Source organism: Vidua chalybeata, chromosome 5 (genome assembly GCF_026979565.1).
Source record: "Vidua chalybeata isolate OUT-0048 chromosome 5, bVidCha1 merged haplotype, whole genome shotgun sequence".
Lineage (NCBI taxonomy): Eukaryota > Metazoa > Chordata > Aves > Passeriformes > Viduidae > Vidua > Vidua chalybeata.
The window spans coordinates 63,406,803-63,413,421 of NC_071534.1; positions in this window are offsets into that span (position 1 = coordinate 63,406,803).

A 6,619-nucleotide genomic window follows, 5' to 3' on the forward strand; every position below is an offset into this window, starting at 1 on the left:
TACATCTCAATTTGTGTTGCTACCTACCATCCATATAGTCAGGTCTGTAGCTTTTTTAAAAAAATTACAAAGCTTATTCCCCACCCTTGTAACTCACTTGTAATGAAAACTGAAGAAAACTAGATTATTACAAAGTATTCTCAATTCATTACTTTAGATTAAATCTACCATTATTCTGCTTCAATGTAGTATTTTCTTTGTAGTCATATTTTAACCAATGCTATCCATAGCTTTCCTTGAAAAAAAAAAAAATGAAAGCCAAGGACTCTTAGAAAAAAAAAAAAAGGAGCCATTAAGATATAAGAACAAAAGGAGAGCTTTTCAAAGCATTTCTACAGGAAGTAAGAGCACAGTTAGAAAACTTACAGCCTCATCCCTTTTTATTCTTGCACCTCATTAAATCTGCAGGGTACCCAAATCCTATATCCACCCTTCCTAAAAGCAAGATGTGTGCTACCAACCAACTTAGAAAATGGGTTTCTTATACTAAACTTTTCTAATGCAAAAGGTTTTGTTAGAAAACTTCCCAATTAGACTATTCATGAGACTCCCAGGCAATCACACTCCTGAGGACAGAGACTGCCACTCTTGGGACTGATGTCACTTCACAGCAGTGGCTCCGGTGACCCAACTGGGCCATACTTGGCTCTCCACACACCCTACTTACACAGTCAGACAAGTTTCCTTACTTGTTCAACCCCACGGTTCCCAGAACAGAGTCTCATGCTCAATAAAGAAATTTATTTATAGTGCTATAACACAGAAACAGCTCAAGCTGGTGCCTCCAAGGAAGGACCCCAAACAAAGGAATCCTTGCAGTCCAAGCATGTCAAAGAAAGCAGTGCCATGGAAAGGGCTCTGAGAGTCCTGATTGCTGGCACATTGAACATGAGTCAGCAGTGCCCTGGCAGCCAGGAGAGCCAACCCTGGGGCCATGAAGCACAGAATCACCAGCCAGGCAAGGGAAAGGATTGCCTCGCTCTGCTCTGCTCTGCACTGGGGCAGCCTCACCTCAAGTCCTGGGGGCAGTTTTGGGCACCACAATAAAAGACATTAAGCTGCTAGAGCCTGTGCAAGGAAGGCTATGAGGTTGGTGAAGGGTGTAAAGGTAAAGCCAAAGGAAGAGTGGCTGAGGTGACTTGGTTTGTACAGCCTGTAGAAGAGGAGACTGAAAGGAGAACTCATTGCAGTCTGCAGCTTCCTTGAGAGGTGAAGCAGAGGTGCAGACACTGACCTCTTCTCTCTTGTGACCAGTGACAGAACCCAAGGGAATGGCCTGAAGTTGTGTCAGGGGAGGTTTAGGTTGGATTTAGGAAAAGATTCTTCACCCAGAGGGTGGTTGGGCACCAGAACAGGCTTCTCAGAGAAGTGCTCACAGCACCAAGCCTGACAGAGTTCAAGAAGTGTTTGGACAATGCTCTCAGGGACGAGGTGTGAATCTTGGGGTGTCCTGCGCAGGGCCAGAAGCTGGGCCTAATGATCCCTGTGGGTCCCTTACAAATCAGGACATGCAATAATTCTATAATATGAACAAGGTCAGCTTCTTCGTGTCAAGTTGTCTGACAGTGTGGGAATAACTCAATGCCAGGCTATATCTGCTGTAAATAAAGTAAGCAGCAGGTAAATACAGCACAATTTTACTGTGTTTTTCATTTGGTTCATGAATCGTGTTCTTCCTTGTCGTTCTCCAGCAAGGCATAATTGTAATTGTACTTCTATTTTCCTGTTAATCTTTACTTTTAATTTTGAAAGAAATAAGCAAATCTAAAATACATTGTTATCTTGCTGGAATGCAATTTTCTGTTGCTACGGGCAACAAAGCTCTGTTTACCTAATGGGTTGTTTTGCTACAAAGGGGAAAAATATCCCCTGGGGAGCAATAGAATTTGTGTTCTCTACTGTCACATCTTATGACTAACAGAGGCAGAGAAGCTTCCAGAGGTTTATGAGCTTCAGTTATCAGAAAGGGTTAATTTGCTCTCCATTCTCTTCTTTCCATCTTCCACTTCCTCACAATGAGCATATACGAGTTTCTCCTTGTACTGCAGCATGTTTTATCACAATGCTGAGTTGTCACTGAAGGCTTTACTGACTGCTGTATTTTCCTATTATACTGTTTCTCTAAGAAGGTTATTAATGAGAACAGGGGATGGCACAATATTAAATCATTATAACAATGGGAATGAGACACAGCACATTGTCTTCCCATTGTCTTGAAAATGTGATGGGTAGAAGGAGGCCAAAAATAGCTTGAAATGTCCCATGAAAATGTGCTGAGCAGAATGAGCAATAAGAAATCATACATTACACTTCATACTGCTCCTAAAGCCAACAGTGGCAGTACTGTGAAGAGGTGACACGCCGACCATTGGCTCCTAGGCTATGGTTATGTGACGGAGTGTAACTTACAGCAGCTTAGCAATTTATCTCTTCACAGCTGTGCTACCTATTGGGCCTTTTTAACATGCTTTTCACTCTTTCATTTATGAAACAGGATGTATTTAGGCTCTGACAACTGCACAAACCAGCCAATTTTGCCCCACAAGTAGAAGGAATCAGGAGCAAGAACTGAGTCAGACCAATTTCAGCTGATAATGATCAACAGCTTCAACCATTGAGATTTTCTTTGCTTGGCTATCAGCAAAATCACAACTAGTATCAACAATTAGATTTGTTTTATCTTTTGCCATCATTGAAATAGCAGCAGAGCTATATCTACAAACGGGCTTACTGATATTTTGGTTGCCCAGTATGTAAATCTAAGTCTTCACAGTACCTTGGCTTTGTAGCTCCAGTCTGTAGTTGCAGGTTTCCAGCTATGCAGCTTGAGTGCAGAGCAGGAATAAAAAGGTATAGAAGAAGAAGTTACCTGACATGCCTGCGGGCTCTTTCAAACCAGGGAATTAGGACACACTGTTTCATACCTTAATGCAGAAGCATGGAAGTGTAGTGTTTTATTTGATCTGTGTAGCCTGTGTAGCCCAGTAAAATAGTCTGGGGCTTTCTACAAACTGCTATATAACTTTAATTTTAAAAATTGGTTTTTTTTTAGTATAGAAAAGTGAAGTGATTTTTTTTTCTTATTAATGTGCTTTCAATAAATTTTTGGAAGGATTCTCACTTTTTAACACCACTACTCCCTTGCTCTGGATTTCATGGTGTCTTTTTTTCTGAAGACTATTAAAACTATCATCTGTTTATTTTTCACAACAGTAGCATGATAGAATTCTCATTATTTTTATTGTATTTATAATTGTTCACACTTCTCACACAGAGTTAATGATTAGCTGGCTAGTACAGAGAATAGAATGAAGGAAATCAATATTAAATCAGAGGAGTAAAATAACCTGAGTAGCTCACAAAACCTGCAAAGGAAAGCAAACACTCAGATGACATGATGATTAATGCAGTTTAATAGCACAGAAAGAAGGCATGGCTTATAGTTCCTCGCTCCACACTCCAATTTGCAGTGTTAGAATGCTGTGGCTTTGCTTCCTGAAACTGGACCACACTGCTGCTGCAGAGGATGGTGTTCTTGGTGCTAGTCTGAAAGAAATCCTTAGCCATTTTTACTGAGCTGAAAACCAACACCTCCTCTAACCTCATTAAAGGAAAGTTAATTCCTGCCCTGTGTGTGTTCTCAGACCAGACCAGCTCCTAGAATACATCCAAGCAGTTGTGATTATGTTGATGTTATACTTGACCTCACACTCAAGACACTGAAAGCACAAATAGTCCAGGTTTGTCCAAGAAAAATCACTTCTCTTTGTCTTACTCCCCAGTCCCAGAATGAGGGGCTGCGTTTAGTACCCCTACCATCAGGCTACAGGAATGCTGATCACCTTCATATTTTCCCAGTATTAGAAGAATTCACAAACTAGATGTATGTAGGAAAAAAGTAGACTGGAATACATCATCAATTAAAAATGTCCTCCTGTTCTATAACCAAAATTACAGCAATTCACACTTACACACATCTCTCTGTTCTAAAAACTCAAACACAAAAATATGCTGTCATAATAAAATTAGAACTATTTAAAAATCTTTAAGATTCTCAAGTGTTAGCAGTGTCAGAGTGCATGAAAAGAGGTTATTTTTGAAAAGTTTATCAGATTTTCATGATGGAAGAAAGTAATCCAAGAAGGGTAAAAGTTTTCAACAAAATCAATATGCATGACCAAACCCTTCCCGTAGGGCTATCACCTGTGACAAATTTTGCATCACAGGTTTCAAGATACTTTTTAGCAACTTTGTGACTATTTTAGCAACTTTTGTGACTATTGATAAAGCAAGAAAGATCATAGACCTTCAGATTTTCAAGACAACATCTTAGAGGTTGTCACTACTGCTTAAAATACCGTGCAGTAAAGATGGATGTTCCAGTGATAGAAGTGATTCTTCTTACAGAAAATTGCCCTCCTTGATTTTCAAGACTAGATTGAGAAGGGTCTCTTTTGAGGAGAAGGAAACAGTATTGTTTAATTGCTTTGATCTTTTAAAACTTAGACAAAGTAATGCTTGCTCTTTTTTTTTTTTTTCCCTGTTAAACTTAACATTACATAAGGGCCTCTACAGTGGTGAAACAGAAGCTTGCCCACAGAAATTCCAGCAATATCAGATTGTGTTAGGCATTTTGGGCACCTGTTTTGGTGTAATCCTCATTTGTGTCATGATATCAGCAACACATAACTAGTCTAACAAGTACTGCCCTTAAACATTTCAGATGCCACAGAACAAGAAAAGGCAGTCACACATATCAAATAATAACTATCAGGAATGATGTGGTGGCTTGTGTTTGTTCTTTTCCAAAACATGAATTTAATTATCTCTTCTTATCTCAGAAGCATCAAAATGACTTAGTCTAGATCTGTTCACTTTCAGTGAGTCTCTGAAGTGTGTGCAGTCAGGATACTGCTGCCCACTGCCAAGTGCTGCCACAAGATTTTGGCTTTCCAAGGGCTCTTTGCCAACACAGAGAGGAGCTGTATTTTCCTCTTAGTCCTACCTCACAGTCCTACCAACTTCACGTGTTTTATGGACAGAGAAACTTTTTTTATATAGGTCCTCACTGTAGAGCACGATTTTTCAGTATGTGACACTTTTATTCTAAGGTTTTTGCATAGAAGGAATTTTAAGTTATTTTCCTTCATGCATTAAATATGAGACTTGTGATTCTTGCTTCACGAAAATCTGAGACATTCACGGAAGTTTTGACAATTCAGCTATGTAATGGCTGTTCCTTATGTCTCTGTGAGTGCTTCTTACACCTTTAGCACTGAGGATGACTCACCACCCGAACACAGCTGGAGTGAGAAAAGCGGTTACAGCCAGGGGACAAAAAAAGAATTAAGAATCAGCTTTTCACCCTGCCCAGCTGCAGGGCTGTTCTGTTCTCACATGGTATGCATAGCTACTTGACAGGGCTTGTAATGTGGCGTGTGGCTGTGGTGGACATAACAGATGGTGACATGCTGTCACATTAAAGCCAGTGAGCTGTGTAACAAGGTCTGTGGCAGGGACCTGAGTGCAGACACTGCTTCTCCAGAAGTTTGGTCAGTGATGTTGGAGGTCAGCTCTGATATGGAGCAGCTGTGTAAACTTGCTTGTTTGTTTGAAAAAGAGGTGTATTGACCCTTTCCTTAGGAACTCCATTTAAGCTCAGAACCTGTCCTGGTCCTTGCCTGAGTTACACTACAAACATGCCTTGGATTTGCTGAGCTTGACCCTGGTCCTCAGAGCTGACTTCCCAGACAAATTGTGGACATGCTTCATTGTCATGGACTTCTCTGGTCACCTGGACTGTGGGCTAAGCACAGCTGCCATGCCCAGCCTGTGCCACTCATCCCACTGAGGTGCAGTGGGACTGGTCTTGCTTGGTGAGGCCACTGCCCTGCAGACAAACGTGGCACATCCCCATCCCTTGCTGCTGCCTGCCACTCTGTTCCTGTCCACATGCTGCTCAAAGATGCAAGAAAAAAAAATAGGAAAAAGAAAAAGAAAAAAAAAAAAAAGGATAATATTTTAAAATGAAATCCTGAACCATCTGTATTGGAGATAAAAGAGACCTGAAAAAAAGGACTGAGATCTCACAGTTCAATGCTATTTAATTAAGGTGGTAAATAACTGCATCAAAATTTAAAATACTGTCCCATGCTGACTTCTTAGCTAATGCTCAGAGGTCATGGAACATGTTTGAGATAAAGTGATGCTTTCTGAAAAATGTCTCCAAATTATCAGGAAGAACTAAAAATGTTATTTATATATTTAAGCATTTCATTAAATCTTTTTTTTTTGTAAGAGTGACTTTGACTTTTCCTCTTTATCTTTAAAGTATTAACGACATATCAGAAGTCTTGCAATGAAGTGATAAAATTGATACTTTGAAGCTTTTCCAAATCAACACTGACTTAGAAGGTGAATACTGAATTTCTCTTCCAAATCTGATCCAACCTTTCTCCCCACAAAAGTCAGAAGGAAGATTAAGATGAGCAGTGCACATAATGCAAATATTAAATTTGCTTCAATAACAAGCACTCATATATTTTATATATTCATTTGTGCTATTTTTAATGTAAAATTTAGTATTTGTATATAACAGTCAGGATTTGTACAACTGATT